This window comes from Anopheles arabiensis, chromosome 3 (assembly GCF_016920715.1).
Source record: "Anopheles arabiensis isolate DONGOLA chromosome 3, AaraD3, whole genome shotgun sequence".
Classification (NCBI taxonomy): Eukaryota; Metazoa; Arthropoda; class Insecta; order Diptera; family Culicidae; genus Anopheles; species Anopheles arabiensis.
In genome coordinates this window covers 49244012-49261486 of record NC_053518.1, presented here as the reverse complement: position 1 = coordinate 49261486, position 17475 = coordinate 49244012, and the positions used below count along the sequence as shown (strand labels likewise).

Below are 17475 nucleotides of genomic sequence, written 5' to 3'. Positions count from 1 at the left end.
AACCAATAACTGCGTCAAATACCATCATAGTGTGAATGTTTGGCTTAAAGTGACCGCAACAATACCACTTGAGAAATGATACTTTTGCAAATGATACGTGCAAGACATTACAACTTCTAGGCACGTGTGCGTATCGTCTTAGCTGACTGTAACATCCGAATAGCTTTGCTGAATTAATGTTATCCTAGACGTTTCGTTTAATGGGAGCACGTTAATCATATGACTACTGTTCAGTGGGTGGCTCATAGCGAGACAGGCACAGGTTTCCGATAATTGATCGATTCGAATGGAGATCTTGTAAATGCGCTGCATAAATACGCTACTGTCGTTGATTGCGTACAGAATATAGCAGCCGGGTGGTTAAGGTATGACAACGCGTGAGTGTTTGTCGCTGTTTGAAAGGTGTGAGATGAATTTAAAACCTGCATTAATGCACCCAACATTTGTTTTATGGTAAGAAATATAGCAAATGTTTCTTGAATGTTTATTTTGTTTGAGATTTTACGTTTTACCATAGTGTCTTATTTATTGACGAAAAATATCAATCAACGCTATGTGTAGATTCATGAAATAAATATATTTAATCATGTTAATTTGGTAGCAACATGTCAATATTATAACATTAATGTTGAAGGATGATTTAAAATGATGATCTTTGTTTTGAAATTTTATTTAATTTTGTTTTAATTTTAGTTATTTAATTATTTTGCAAGTTAGGTGGGCTTAATTTTTCATGTAAGAACTGTTTTACTAAACAGAAACAATATGGTGTTATCCGAGTTGAACTTTATATATTATTGAAAAAAAATATTTTAAATATTTTATATAATTTTAAGATAAGAGTTTGCGAGATTTACCGTCATCGCTTTTTATCGCCAAATTCAAATTTATCAAGAGACAGTTAAGCTTTTCATTTAGGATTAAACAATGTAAGATTTTGCCATTTGTTAACTTAATCTAGCTTAACTTAACGAAAAATTAATTAAAATAAATCTATTATTAACATAAAAAAGAGCCCTTAGAAGAAGGAACTTAGATTGTTGGGTTTTTTCTTTGATCCGTTCGGTCATTTCATAGGCGATTTCAGTTAGAAGTTTAGTGCCAGTTGAATTATACAATTCTTCGAGCCTCATCCATCGTGGGGCATTCGTGATTAGACGCCAAAAACGATAAATAGCACCTGAAGGTTGAACTTCAGTTAACTCTAATACGCATTGAAATAAAATGTTTCTTTGTTGAATTCACATGATTTATATTTACATGCTTTACATAATGATTTAATTTAGTACATTGTTCATTCATTGAATTAGCCGCTACTTCGTTATAACGATTCAGGAAATAATTCCACTACCTTTACTTAAAACGACTATTTTTGTAATCAACTTTGCGAGATTTTGTTTTCGCACGATTTAGTAAAATTGTTTTAAAATTGATGCATAGCTGATTACAGTGAAAGTGATTAGCAATTTTTAATCGATTTATGCACTGTGAAGAGAATACTGCAAAAGAAAAACACAACGGAATAATGGAAACAACATTAACGGAGAGCGTCTGTAGTTCGGATCGCTATTAAAACGCTATCTGTCGGCTTTTCTCGCACACGAAACAGGCCGGCATGGGGACACAGTAAGTGGTATTGCAGGGGAGTAGGCGTTAAAAGGTATTAATAATTTTTCGTAAACCACTGAATAAATAACACCCCCAGCAGGGTTCGGAATCGTTAACGCGTACTTCAAACCTTCCTAAACGACCCCAACCATTCCCGGGGCCAAGGGGAGAAGCTCGAGCGTAACCGTCTCAGAAGTCCGGGGGTGAGCAGGCAGAACTGTAAAATATCGTTCACACCCAGTGTGTGTTAATCATTTCGCCCCAGAAGCGAAACTCTATCTGTCAAAACACAATCTCTTTACGCCGGGGCGTATATCGTTTGATCTGTTTATTGATTTTTCCGCCGTTCTCAGCGTGTACCATTGAGTTGTTCCCAGCGCATACACATTGCTTCGTGTTGCTTGGGTTATTGTTGGCCCGTTGGCCGCCACACATGTACACTCCCGCCCGCTGGTGGCAATGGTTACCATTCATACCGCCTAAGAAATGGTTTTTAGTCAGTTATGTTTACAGAGTGCGCATTTAGGTTGCAGTTTTTCGGCGGTTCCCCTGTTTGAAAGGCTAAGTAAGATGTATAACGCTCCATTATGGAAACCGGTGGAATATTACCCACGAAGTGACAGAAGCTGTCGATGGTAGGCGAAAAGAAACCGTGACTATACAAGATGCTAGAAGCTGGTCCGGGGAAACATTATACCGCCGGCCTTGGAGGTACAACGATGGGTGGCGCATGTGTGCTTGGCTTAGCATGCTTCCTCGTGCGATCGGCCAAAGGCCCGCCGACCGCCCCCCCGTACAAACATCATATGTGTGCAATCAAATTTTCGATGGAAAGTGAGGATGAAATACATTTGTTTACTTAGCCGTGGCATAAGCGGCCTCCTTTGATCCCGTGCAGCTATAAGCAAGCGTTTTTACGTATTCGCTGTTCCCCTGCGCGCTTGGCGGGCTCGATTCTGGTTGCCCGTTGCCGAAAGACATACACCGACCGGACGTGAGCGTTTCTGTCAATGGGCGCAGTTCAAAGACGGGCGCCGGAAGGCGGCATTGCAAACAAAAGCACGAAAAGAAAGGAATGTATAATTAAATGATCCAGAAAGCTAACAGACCAAGCGACAGGCCAGAAAAGTACATAAACGGCAAGTTAATGATCGGTGTTTACGAGAAGTGACTAACTGGGCGCGATTAAGCCGAAAACGATAAGATGAAATGAATCGTGTTGCAATGATTTATTGCTGGCTATTTTTTACGCTCAGCACTTTTGCGGGTCTTATTAGTTATTATTTTTATTTCTTTCCATGGTTCGAAATTCGCTGGCTTATATTCATGCGCATAACATCGGCACCCTAGTGAGGTCTTCATGAGAACTGAGAAATGCTGAATGGTTGAGTAAAGAAAACTAAGATGATATGTTTGAAGTTAGATAATTAATTATGCTTGTAAGAAATAAGTGACATTTTATAGTGAACAATAATCTCGTTTAATTATTAATTCAATCCATGCGGCAAGACTAAAACAGTGGAGCGCCGTTTATCCGAGTACCTTTAATCCATGTTATCCGAATATCAGTGTTAATGACAGCTCAATACAAAATTTACAATGATGTGCCCTCCACAAAGAAACAATACAATCAATGACCGATTCCAAAATATTTTCCTGAAAAATGATTTTCATACAAACGTATTTAATTTAAGCAAAACATAAAAAACTTTAATTGTGTATTTGTGTGTAAAACACACACTTGGCGTGATAATCCGTGCTATCCGGTCGATGAGCCTGGATAAACAGCGTAACACTGTAAGTATAAGTTTAAGAGAATAATGTAGTAGTAAAAATACTTCCATTCGACACATAAAAACATGAAATAGAATTGAAAATAAGCTATTAGTTATAAATGAGTTACCAGTGGATGCAACGTTAAATCAAGACGTTAATACGCCAAGGGTTGTTTTGAGTGGTTTTCATCTCTGAAGCGCATTTTTTGAGTAACTTAATTCATACTAGAAAAAGACAGATACCGATGGACGGGCATGTGGCTGGCTAGACGCACAAGCAATACGTACACAATCTCACGCAAAAGACTGGGCTAAACGTGACCATCAACAAACGTGATACGCCTACGGAGCGGCAGTGGCTGATTTGTAAAATTAATCGATCTTCAGGCACTCATCCAGTTACGCGGAGAGACGTGAGCTCCACTCGCCGCCGGAGTATATCTAGTAATTTATGGTTCATATATTAGCGGACGAAGCTAGTGATTACGAAATTTATTTAATCCTCTTAGCCGGCCAGCATCCGCCGCGAAACCGCAGACATTCGGCTGATGATGGTCAGTGAAACACATTATTAATAGGCAATAATTTAACTTCGAATTGGCTTTTGTGGCCCGGTCGGTGATACTTAGCCGGTGCGACTTAATTCCATGCTAATGTTGCGCCATTTGAGTGCTCCTAATCGAACGGCGGACTGTTGCTTTGATTTCAGCAGCAGTTCTCGGTACCATGCCGAGGATGTTGGGGCATTGCCTTAGTTGTTTTTAAAATCACCTGTCCTAATACCTGTGCACCAATGTTACCAGCCTGCAATATTGCCCTTGTACACGAGCACAACACACTCCTTTAATAGAGTGGTGTGACAAATAAAAAAAACCCTTTTTTCATGCCTGATCCTGCTGCTCTTCTAGACATTATTCGTACGCCATCGCACGACACAGGATATTTTTTGTTTTGTTTTGCACAATTGCAATCCCTTCCCATGGGTTGCGTGAAATAAAAGATGAATCCATCCGTTTTCCCCTGTCGGACCAGCCGTCACTCGTCATTCAAGTGATTTATGAGACAGCTTCAACACGTTTAGTTTAGAATCATTTGTTATCATTCATCACAAAACCGGAAAAGCTAGCGTGCACAAGGAACTGGCGGACGGACGAACAAACGGATCGCTGTCTGGACGGATGGATGGATGAATAGATGGATGCTGTACGCCACTATACGCAGGCACCGCTTGGGTAGTGTAGAATGTATAAATTATTGTTGCTCGTTAAAATTTTTCTTCGCTCCATACGGTTCAGTCGGCTTCAGTCGGCTTGGTTTGCGCTTTTTTGCTTCACCATTCATTTCTTCTTTTCTTTCCCTTCGTTAACGATTCTGGGGGTGCATAATTAATGTTTGTCATAACGAAACATAGCGATAACAATATGTACATGACACAGTCCTGAAAACTGATAACAATATGTCTGACAAGTTAGTTACTGATTATGTTTTGAAAGCTGCATCCTCGTTTCGACAATTTGTGCATTAATTTGAATGATGTAAGCGTAATGGTGTAAGCATCGCGGCAGCCACCCGGGTGCAATGTATTATACTATAGGGCTGATTGTACTGAAAACGACTCATGTAAAGGATGGTATAATTAACGAAAATTGTAGTAGCAAATATAAAGCCTTCCAGTCGATTGCCTTTTCAGGATGTATAACGTATAGTGGTAGAATTTAATATAAGTGTGTTTGATTAATTGTTGATACCTGTGGACAATAGCGTAAAACATTGAATGCCGAATGATTGATAATGAATCATCTAAATTATTTATGTAGAAGTTTCCTTACCGAAGCAACATAGTCAGCTAAACAACTCATAAAAACTAGCATAGTACTATTCAAGCATCATTTAGTAAGAAAATGCACATGGATAGATTGTATGCTGTATGTATTGTATGTATATTGTTTTAGTATTATAAAATATTATCAATTCATTTCATAACCATACTTACACAATGATAAGTTATAAATCGTAGTAATAAAATGTATTTATTTTGGTAATATGTTACAAAAACACAAAAATTTATAACAATAGATACCTGCATAAAATAATAGAATAGGACATTCTTATTCAAATAGTAACATAATTATATTTTTTCACCAATTCCCGCTGTCATTCAATTTTCACTATGAAACAAAATAATGAAGCTAATAATATTACTGTATGTAATGATAGTGGCACAAATGAAACCATTTTCTTTAATTCAAACACATTGTCGCATGTGTTAAATGGTATGTGAAGTTAAGCTGTAAAAAAACGCCTTAAAACGCTGACAAGATGATTGCGACATCTGAGACAGTTTGTGCTTGTGACAAACAACGCCACCTCGGTACGAGATAGCTAGAGTTTGCTTTAAAAAAATGGGTTTGTTGCCTAATGCGGTTGGATATCAAAACAAAAACGGACGCACTGAACACTGAAATGACCGCAGCCAATAGCTAGCCCAACAACAATAATGGGATACCGGTGCCGTTTGAACATCGTAGGACTGGCCGCGGGCCGAGTGCTTGCAAAGATTTATGATACAGCTGTAATCACGGTGGCACATTCATTCATAGCGCAAAAAGGTTCTGGTTTCGTTCCCCTTTTTCACCATCCAAAAACAGTTGAGCTAGGACACCACTCTCTGCATATCTCTCGTGTTCTTTTCGTGTCTCTGTTTGAGTTTTCCTGGTGCTCCTTATCCCGCTACCAGGAATTTCGGTGTTCCTGCTCTCTTTCTGCTTCACAATTGTGGTGCTTTCGTTTTCATCAAGTTTCACACCCAGACACCCGAGCGACCGAGCAGAGCCAGAGCCAGAGAGCGAAGGAAAAACGTGCTGAACTGAATAAAAACTATATAAATCACTGCCATATAATCCCCTGAGCTAGATTTATATCACTTTAGAGGACATAAATCTACATTTTGTTAAAGTTATGCAAATTAAACCATTATATTGCTTTTTGCACGGTTATGCGATGGCGTTTTGTTTCTATGGTTTTGCCGTTCCGCTTTGTTCAGTTCCTTCGTTATTATTGTCGCTTAGTTAGCTGTTGTAGTTATGATATGGTTAATTTTATGTGTGTGCGCGCCAAATTGCTCCAACTGTAGTTTATAATAATTGCTCATAATTGTCACACGTGTTAGTTTTAGGCAAATGAACCATTAATACTTCTGGTATTGGGCGAATATTGTACGTAAATTTGTTCACATGAGTGCTTGCTATTCAATAACACAAAATACTTAGATGGTCCGTGAAGTCCGTAAGTTAATCACAGCTTTGAACGATGAGAAAGTTTGGCGACCACTAGTGAAAATCAAATAAAAACAGCTGCCGATGTCAGGTAAACAACACTGGGCGTCAGGTTCAGCTTTGTCGCGAGAGCCACCCGTCCAAGTGCATTTGCTAGTAGGTGTTTTCTCAGTTGTCTCAGCCTTTCTCTCAGCCACCACACATGCTCCATCGGTTTCTATCACTGTGGTAGTGAGATCGTGTGGCTTTCGGGATCACGAAACATGCTTGCGGAAACTGCGCATTCGCTGCTCCGGACGCCATGATGGTTTTGCCGCTTGTTATGGCCGCTTCGTATGAGAGTTTTGGCGCGCTTTCTCGGTGCCCTGCACGCTGTCGGTGCCCGGTAACGTCGCGTAAAATATGGTACAGGTTACCCACATCCCCCGCCAACCAACAGCAGAACAGTAAAAATTACCACACCAGGGATGGCATTTCATCGCTAGACGCTGCTTGGAACTTGCTCGCAGCAAATGCTGGCCAAATTATTCTGTCGATTGAATGTTGCGATGTATGAAATTGTGCATTATTACAGTAACGCGCCGCACGCTACATAAAGTATCCAGAACTATGAAATTGTGCCCTCGTTATTTATGCTTAAAAGAGCCGGGATACGGGTAGGGTTCGAGTTAATGGTAGTTTTGCGTTGAAAAATGGCCTGCCATAAAATGTGGAACCATAATAAAAACATAAATTAAAATGATACCATTAAAGTCGAGCCATTCGTACGGAACCATCTGATAATAATCATACATCATTTGGAGCGATAAATTTCATGCGAAGGCACAGTCGCCACTTCGGTACTTAGCATGGTAGGGTGGTGAGAGTGGCTGTACTCATGCCAAAGTGCTATGTGTTTTTTTGCTGACCCATTTTGGAGTTATGTGCCCAACGGTGGGGATACGGAATGAAATGTGTGACGATCGCAATATTTATCGATTTGAAGTACTTTGTGCGGTAAAGATTATTTCCACTCGACACCCAACAAAAAAGTTTGATTTATCTGCCATCAATTGCCACAGTTTTCGAAAACAGCAATTATCAAAATGCCTTTGTTTCACAAAAATTTAATTTTGTACATAAAAAATATGTTAAGGGTTTCGTTCAAATGTGTTGTTTTTATGTATTTGATCATATTTGTTTGCTGTTTTTCGCAAGTAATGAAGCAAGAATCGCTTTTTTTAATTAGAGAATGTGAAAGTGGAAGTATAGAACACGCGGTGAATTGTGATGTCAAAAACGTTCTGTTTTTCACTGACTCTGGCTTACGACATAAATCGCAAAAGTGACATTTATTGCGGTAGTTTTGTGAATGACACCCTTAAACAAGCAAAAGAAAGCCTTCTAATGTGACACTTACAGGACGCAGCATTTGGCTACTATACGTTATTTATGACTAAGGAAAGTAGGGACAAACTTTTTCGCCCATACGTACAGCAGAACGATCTAAGAATAAGGGGAGCGATATTCCCCGTTAGTGAAGGTGTGTCGTTCTGTCGCCCAAAAATCACGATCCATGCTGGCAGTGTCGTGGACAAATGGACGCGTCTAGCCGACGCAGCGCTGGACAACGGTTGACGAGTAATTTGAATTTATTGTCGTCCATAAGCCACCCGTAGGAAAATTTATATCTCCACCCGTGCCAACTGGTTGCCGTTTGCTTTGGTGTTGTATAGTTAAGGCATTACATTAGCGAAGAGTATGAAATAGAGAAAGATCGGGTATAGTATTAAGCTGCTGACAAAGATTAAAGTTGTGAAAACACAAAGAAAGTATATGAGTATAATCATAATGGTTTCCGCGACCTGTGTGCAAGAAGCGATGAAAATTTCCAGCGTTCCAGTGTGGATGAAAATTTCTAGCGTTTGTTGTCAGTGCGCGGTAAAATTTATGAGCTCCATTATTGGATGTGTCTAGCTACTGGTAGAATTTGAGTAAAAATAGAATATCGAAAAAGAATTGGCTAAAAATATGACAATTAAACTATAAGGGATAAAAAAGTAAAATGCATGTAAAAACCAAGACTAAAACACAATTCATCTTAACAAATACAAAATAGTATAACTCAGGCAGATGAACCAAACAATAAACACACAAGCCTTATGAATGGATTTATGTAATTTCTTAATAAATACTCTCTCAAATCACAAACCACATGAATAACGCGAGAGCACACTGTAAAATGTGTCATGTAATTGACGAGCAAGTATTATTCTGTAAACTCCAAATTTGTAAAAGAGTGAGATCGACATCACTACGAACAACTTTATAATAATTATAAGAATAATAATAATAAGAAAAATAATAATTCATAATAATTCAGAAATGTTTAGAAACACAAACTAGACTCCACTTCAATGTTAAATAACAATCTACAATTAAAACAGTTGGAACAGAATATTTATACTGGTCATGCAGGGTTTTACAAGTCACTTTCGAATGTGCACATCATTGTTCACCACATCCAAGATGTTTTTCAAACGCTGTTATTGTGATGGAAATAAAATGTCAGATTGATATGGATTAACATCTTACACGTGGTGAATAAGAATGTTTACATTCTAAAGTGAGTTGGGAAACCCTGTAAGTATTTCAATTGGTCTACTCATCAGTTGTAAGAGAACATTCTTCTTAAGCTGCTTGTAGTTTATCATTTACAATGTGTTAGAGCTTATTGTATGCTCTGTACGATATAATGGCATTAGGAACAGGTTTAGGACGGACTTCTCATCACTAATATCTCGGAGGATATCGAAAAAGTTATGTTATTAAATGTTGGTTGCATACTGCAGGAAATCAACCAGGAGCATTTTTGTATGGTATTTATAAGTGCCTAAGCTGAACCTTAAGGCAAAATATTAATGTTGCGTGGTATTCATACAAAATTTATAACAAACAGTTGGGTGAACAGTGAAAGTAAACAATAATGTACTGTGATCGAATGTGTGCCGGTTCGAGCAACGTTTGAGGAAGGTCAACATTTTAGCTGACATAATTTGAAAATTGAAATTTAAAAACGAGAATGAGTGCACAATACAACCGTAAATATTTGATTATATCTGATAAAAACAACTAAACTATGCAACTAACTAAACTTCTGTCCGATAACCAGCTACTAATATACTTATATTCGATAGTTAATTTTAGCTATTTACTCTAAAGTAGATTATTTTTATAAATTCGTTCATACAATTTATATTAACTATAACAATTTACTTGATCCTTAACTCATAGCTGGTTATTTGTACAAGGTGCTTCTACCTTTAGATTTTATTTTAATCTAATAATCAGCTACTTGTTACTAGCGGGAACGGTATAGTCAACCAACAGTCAGTGATGTCAAACTCATTTGATCACGCGGGCCAAAATGTTGCTTAAAATAATAGTACGACTCGCAACTGGGTTTTTATATGATGCAAAATCGAATCGTTAGCAGTTCCTATCTTTTTATATAGATGTAACTAAAATAAAGTTTTTGACAGTAAAAACAGTAATGCAAAATTATTTTTATATGATCTAAAAAATGAATTACTAAAAGACGATTGTAGGACATTATTTTCATTTAACCATATGCCTCTAATATTTGAAAAAAAAAAATGAGCTAGCTTACAAGATAAAGTGCGAAAAAATAATGACAATAATGGGCAATGCAAGTAGTTTGGTTTCTGCATGGCAGAATAGTAAATTTTATGTACATATGTGTATGATTTAATATATCAATATTTTTGAGCTAGTGTTGTTTGTGAACAGCATTTACGTACGTTAGAAACTTTCTTCCCACCAATCACCATTGAAATCCTCTTTTATTATGGCGATTTAAATCAGAGCTATAAGTTCATCTGTAGTCTATCTAGTCACCTAGGTGCTGTCTCATGGAAAGCTTGAAATCGTTCGTGCCATTTAATGAAAAGTAACACGTGTTTGTGCTGACATCTATTTTCAGCTGAATTGTAAACGTTTTGAAGAAATAAAATTTTCTAAGCAGCAACCGTGCCTAAGAAGGGGTCCAATCTGATACTTTCCCAAAACAATATGCCAAAAAAGAGTCAGAGCTTTTTTCATTCATGTTGGTTGAGCGATTGCTAATTTTTCGAAGTCTCTTTCTTACAGAAATTGCTCGTTTTGTCACCAAGTACGAAAGATCAATTGCTTTAAATTGAAATAAAAAAGTATTGTTCCAAAACCACACACATGTGTCAGTTGATTCCAGAAAATTACGATATTTTATGAAATTGAAGCTAACATGTCAGCTGTTTCTTTAAAAAAAATGTTCTACAAATATTTTTAAGTTAACAAAACAATGTATTCACTGAAAAGGGATTACTTTAAGATAAAAAGAATTTCCATTACTTTTGTAACCGTTTCACTACAAAAGAACAATGTGTTCGGAATTCATTGCTCAATTTTAGCAATTTTGGTTTAGTTTTATAACTAGAAAAGTTTTTTGAACTCTTATCTTTTTTGTGCATACATGCATAGATATAAGCTAAAGGATCACACCAATAAGTTTTATGATGATGCTCAAGGTCTGATAATTAATAGAGACATTTGCGAAGCTGTAAATCTCTTCCTAGTTCAGGTATCCGGAATTGACTGACAAGCACCGTAGAAGCAGAAATCCAAAGAAATTTTGGACCAACAGTTTGACATCTCTGCTCTAAAGAGTCAAGCTAATTCAGCTTGGAATTCACCGTTAAATTATTATCAATAGTAAAAAAACGCAAGTTACTACAAAAATTCTTTAAAATTACTTTTTTTTAACGGTATTTTGCTTCTGATAGAACAACCGAGGAAGCTTCCACGTAGTGTTTATATTATTTATATTATTTAGATAACTTTATTAACGAAACTTTCGTGCGCTGTTCATTCATTCTTTCGTTTTACGTTTAATTAAAACAGTTGAAAATCAGGCAATTACCTCATAGTTTGCCGAAACTCAGAACGAAATGCAAATACAATATTTAACAAAGAACAATGGATATTTTAATCCAAAATATAAACAATTACAACCAAAAGATTAGGCTAGCGAGCAGTAGTTCGTCGTTTATTGGACTAGATCGACAAAGGGGTTTGCACTAAATAAAAAGAAGAAGCTTTAATGATATTGACAAACATCTTCTTTATTTTATCACATTTTAACAATGTTCGCGAATCTTTAAATATAATGCCAACATTTATGAACACCAAATATAAAAGCCTATATGAAAACTCTTAAATGCAAAGAGTAAGAAGAGTTTGAACATTCTTTTAAATATGCGTATTGATTTAAATTTTTATTGAAATATTTTAGCTAAGTGCAAACAGTGTCCAATCAATGAGGATGCAGTAGATGTCTAAAGAATAAAATAGATACACGGATATTGCTTTGCATCTAATGAACCATACACGTAAAACTATTTTAAAACTGTACCTTACTTATTTTACTCTTTGAGCGGGTATATCTAAAACATATCTATATTTGCAAACATCTCGTTATCTTGATTTCAGCGTGTCACAAAATCACCTGTGATACCGTTACCACCGTAAACGGAACAGAAATGTTTTTCGTTAAAATATCGTTTGAACAGTGCTTGGGACATTACTTACCACCATTTCAACGATGCGCAGCGCGTAACTAATGCATTAATGTCAGTATCGTTTGGTATACAATTTATTCCAGTCACGTCAATACTAACTACTGCCAACTGAATTTCATTACACCCAATCACCATTGGCTTATCTTCCTACCCACCGCGGGCCGTGCACGGTAGCGAAGATGGACATTCCTGGGGCTTGAAGGCGCATCAGATTCCAGCGTTCGTCATTGACAGTGCTGTGAAGGAACTGTCATGGGACAAATAATGATAACTCATCCACTATTCACAGGCGTGCCGATTTGTTCGCTCCCGTTACTTGCACTGCGCTAAATCACGTTGTTATGGTAGTAATGTGGGTAGTTGAAGAAGCTGTCAGCTTTTTTTAGCGTTCTCACGGAGTGTAACATCTCGTTGGGTGAACGTTGTTGCGGCGACCTCCAGCGGAGTGAAATATAATAGTTAATTTAACCAGTTGGCACCAGTCTCTCGGACATGTCGCCCATGACGGAGTTCTCTCCACGCTCTGTGGCGATGATAAATGTGTGTAAAATGTTCTATTTTGATGAGCTGTATAAAATTGAAATTAATCAATTGTGATTAAGCATAATGGGTCGCAAAGAGGAGGAAACTAAATTTAACTTCATTGTACATCACGGACCGTTTAGGGAGTTTTGGAAATGTTAACAATATACAGTATAGAAAAAAAACAAATCTAAAAGGTAGTTATTATACATAATCGTAGATATTTAATGCCAGCTTGAAATTAGCTAATCTGTATTAAACTGTAAGCTATAACTAGTATAATTCACATATTGTAGTCATGTAAAAAGTCACTTTTCCTGCATTGAAAATTTCAACTCAATTAGCGCAAATCACTGATCGCAGCGAACCAAAGCACCTCCATAACAACCTCTCTAGTGGCGCTGATGTGACATGCACGAACGACCGAACGTCGGTACGATGTCACCAAAACGAACAGCAATTGGATTCCTGTCACTGACTCTTTCCCGACACAAACGAAGATTAATGAGCGACTATCATTTTTCCTACCAATAAAGTACCGCCATCGACAGAGCCATTCTTCTGTATCCGCTATAATGTATTATCGTGCGATGGGCCATCAAAGTGCTTATTCATTCGTCCTGTCAACCGTAACTGCAACCGTGTGCGCGAGATCGATCTCTCTCAGGCACAGCCTCCTTTGATTCCTTCATCTTTGGCATGTGTTTCATCAATGTGAGCGTCACTAGGGAGTTTTACACTAACCGTGCCGGGGTGGAAGATATGTTGGTTTTTGAAAACGAAGATACAGAGAAAATTCAACAGTTGGACGTTTTTTAGTGGGCATACTTTATGTTTATGTAGCCGGTTTCGTAGTACAGTCGTCAACTCGTACGACTTAACAACATGTCCGTCATGGGTTCAATCCCCAAATAGACCATGCCGCCATACGTAGGATTGACTAAAAAAAAAAACAAAAAAAAAAACTTTATGTTTGAATGCTAGGCGGGACACTTTTTTAAATGATTAAAACATTATAAATTTACCGATTTGGTTTAAATTTTCTATTTTTTTAAACAACTGTGGACATATTAGCCTACAAAAATGACTTTAAATTAAGTCAGGGTTATTTTGTGTCCATTTTGGCTTTTAAAAGCATTTAAAAAAATGTCAACAAGATATAAACATGACAGAAATCGATTTGTGTTTAATGTTCATCAAATTGTTACCGCAACACGAATTTGATAGTTTGACGATTTCTAAATCGAATCGAAACAAATGTTGCTGCAACATATTGATAGATCTGGGCCTTAGTAAATCAAATTTTGGTTTTGCAACACATCGGTTTATCTTAGAAATATTGCCTGGTATAACCGATACTGAGATTTTTCAAATGTTCGTTTTATATAGACTATGAGCGTATTAGCCTTAATACTGGGATAATGATTGGTTATGATACCAGCATAGACAATAAAAGTGAAATTTATTCTTAGTGAAAGGTTGAAAGGGAAATTAGTGAAACTTTCATGACTGAGACAGATACAGGAACTGAATTTGGAGCAGATTAAAGAGAGTAAACAGTTTTAGAAGCCACATGGATTTAGGAGCAGATCCAGGAACACAATGAGATCAGGTATGTGTTCGATATCGGTTCCAAAGGCGGTTCATAGGTAAAGTTTTAGTACTGACATGAGTAAGGGGTAAATTTCAGAAACGGTGTGATGTTTGGTGCGCTTCCAGAACCAGTAAGGATTCAGCATCAATTCCAAGACTGGTATGGAGTCAGGATAAGTTCCTCGTTCCTCGTAAGGTAAGGAATAGAGATGAACTTCAGGAACGGAATGAGTTCTAATACAGTTTTCTTTAGAGAAAATATTTGGATTTAAGTCTAATCTTGGAATGGTGTTGTCGTTATAAAACCTTCACACGCACTTTTAAGTTAAGGAACACTCCCAAAATTATATTGCATAGTCCTGTAATCAAGCAAAGCTAAGTACTTCTTTCGAAATTAAATCATGTAGAATATTCGAAACACGATACGAAGCAAAAATTTACTGTTACGGGCATTTTTTGGAACCGATTTGTACAACAAAGCCGATTTAGTTAACAAGTGATAAATCCTTATGCTTACAATTGTAACCGCTCTCACAAACCATGGTGCGTTTGTTGAATGAATTGTCAAGAACACCCTCGGTGCGAATAGTGTCAATATTTGTACGATTGTGTAGTTCCGCACAGCACGCACGATGTCGCACCCACGAACGCAACCCGTTCATAGCAGCAGCAGCTACCATACCGCTCTTAGCACCGCAGTTTGCTACGAGCAGGAGATGCCGTTTCGTTTTCATCAGACCCGAGTTTGCGGTGGGTTTTATTAGCTGGAAACAGCAATTTCCGTCGAAATGGTCGCTCCTTTTCTGCTGCTTAAGTTTATCGTCTTGGCCCCGGTTGGGGCCATTCCAATCGTTTCATCGTCGCTCATTTACGTGTTTTTTTGTGCCTTCCATCGCTTCGCTTTGCTTCTCACTGTTAACTATATAAACATAACTCCCACTGGGCCGATTGTAGCTGGTTGAAGATCAAGTTTTTTTTTCACGAAGCACTCTCCTACTCACGTGCACCGTGTTTCGTACTGCTATCCTGCTCCGTCTGGCTGTGCACCGTTTCTTACTAACACATCACACGTACAAAAGCAACACCAAGGAACACACGTACAAACTTCCACTAGCAAGAGCAGGAGCAACAGCAGCAGCAGCAGCAACAGCAGCAACCACCGCAACAGCAGCAGCAACATCAGAAAATGAATGCTCGCTGTGGCTCGTTTAGCTCAGCAGCGTGTCTTTATTTATGACAAAATAAAATATATTCCCCAATAAAACAGGAATAATTAATTGCCTCATTACGTTTATAGATGAACTTGGAGAAATATCAAATTACGTGAAATATTTGTATTTTATGGTGTATCGTAAATTTTATCGACAGTTTTTTTTATTCCGCTACGTTGTTTTTCTTTTATTTCTCACTCTGTCCCGTCGGTTGAAACCACACGGCATCCGGCAAGGGCGAGGTGAGAGTTCTTATTAGTTGTACTACTGCTGACGATTTTTTACCTCTCCGTTGTTGATGGGATTCCTTCTGTTCATTCGTGTCCGCTGTGATCGGCTGCTGATGCTGCTGCGCTGTAGGAACTACAAAATAGAAACTTCATTCGCTTTAATAACGGTTTTAATTAGTATAAATTAATTTATATGTTTGTGTTGAATACATTAAAAAGGTACTCTGCCCGACGGGGCGGGCATGATGATGCCGATGCCAACGTTGAATGGAGCGATCAGCGATCGCGTTTACCGCCACTAAGTGAAGGAACCGAAGTCGTCGGTTTTGAACGAGAAGGTTGGTTGGTGCTATGGACGTGGTTTATTATGGGGAAACCTTCAAGATACGGTCGATGGCGATGAGCGTTGGCCGGTTAAGATAATCTATGGTTGTTACTCTTTTGTAACTTCATTCGCATAATTTATGACTCTCGCTCGTTTGTTGGATCGGCGCGCACGGACAGCGCTTAATCGCCGCCGCGATCATTCTTAGTTAAGTGAAATCGAAAAACCGATTAAAAACACCGGCCTCAAACACACCGCAGGCAAGAAGACACTGGTTCGTGCTTCGCCGACGTGCTCGCTGATCGTTGGACACGATCTGTTCTTCCACGATCGCGAGATCGCTCCCCCGCTTCTCCGGCAAATGTTCATTGGCGCCTGTTAGCGGCGAACCGATGGGAATATTAGCTTTAGTTTCTTTTTATCGGCGACTAACGATGAACGATCTGTTTCGATTGTACGATCGATCGCTCTACGACGCACTGACCATGAGCACGGACGACCTGTCGATGTATATCTTCATTACTCCCGGTTGCGTGCTGCAAATACACGTGTGATTTGTGGAGGAAGCCCATGATTGGATGTAAATTGTGCCCCCGCTCGCTGCGCACACGGCGCGACTGGGGCTTCCCGCTCGGAAAGGAAGGGTAACAGCGCCTCAGCGTTTAGCGGCTCCAACAGAATGGGCAGCAAACTGACAGCTCTGACAGCCGTTAATTCTTTTCAGTGACACGACTACGAAGTGAAGCAGGCCGAACCTAATGAAACCCCCGGTGGCCATCCGCGCTGGAGCGAGTCGTTCGTAGTGTAGCAGCAGTAGTGAGGCAGCCGAGTCACTTTATCGCGATATCCTTGCACCGACACGTTTATCGTGTTCGCGCACAACACAGAAACATGACATGACTAGCCGCATGAAGAATGCCTTTAATCATGCACTGTATGCATAACTAAACAGCACCACAGACACAAGTAAGTGCAAAAGCAAACTCTAGACATCGCAACGTAAAGCGCACTCAATGCTCAAACACAGCGAAGCATGACGGTGAGATGCAAGATATTTTTCATACTCTCGACTTGCACCATCACCATACGCGGGTACCGGTTCGAACCACAACCGGGATAAAACGCAACCATGTGGAGTGGTGCAGAACTGAGAAGCTTTACAAGAGAAGGAGGAGGAGAAGGAGGAGCGAATGTACATAAACTATTTGCTAATTTACTCACCTGTTGTTGTTGCGCACCGGGAGAACGGGCTGCGTATTAATGAGTGTGACATTACATAGCCTTCATGAGCGATAAATTTATGCGCACACAAACGCGGCCG

The 17475-nt window shown here is 38.7% G+C and overlaps 1 long non-coding RNA gene across 1 annotated transcript; it reads right to left on the bottom strand.

Annotated features, from left to right (window-relative positions):
- Nucleotides 1–12323: 12323 nt before the first annotated feature.
- Nucleotides 12324–17231, bottom strand: LOC120904206. Its single transcript, XR_005739717.1, has 2 exons — nt 14906–17231; nt 12324–12840 (listed from the first exon to the last, which is right to left on the bottom strand). It is a non-coding gene; the product is annotated as an uncharacterized LOC120904206 (long non-coding RNA).
- Nucleotides 17232–17475: the final 244 nt, after the last annotated feature.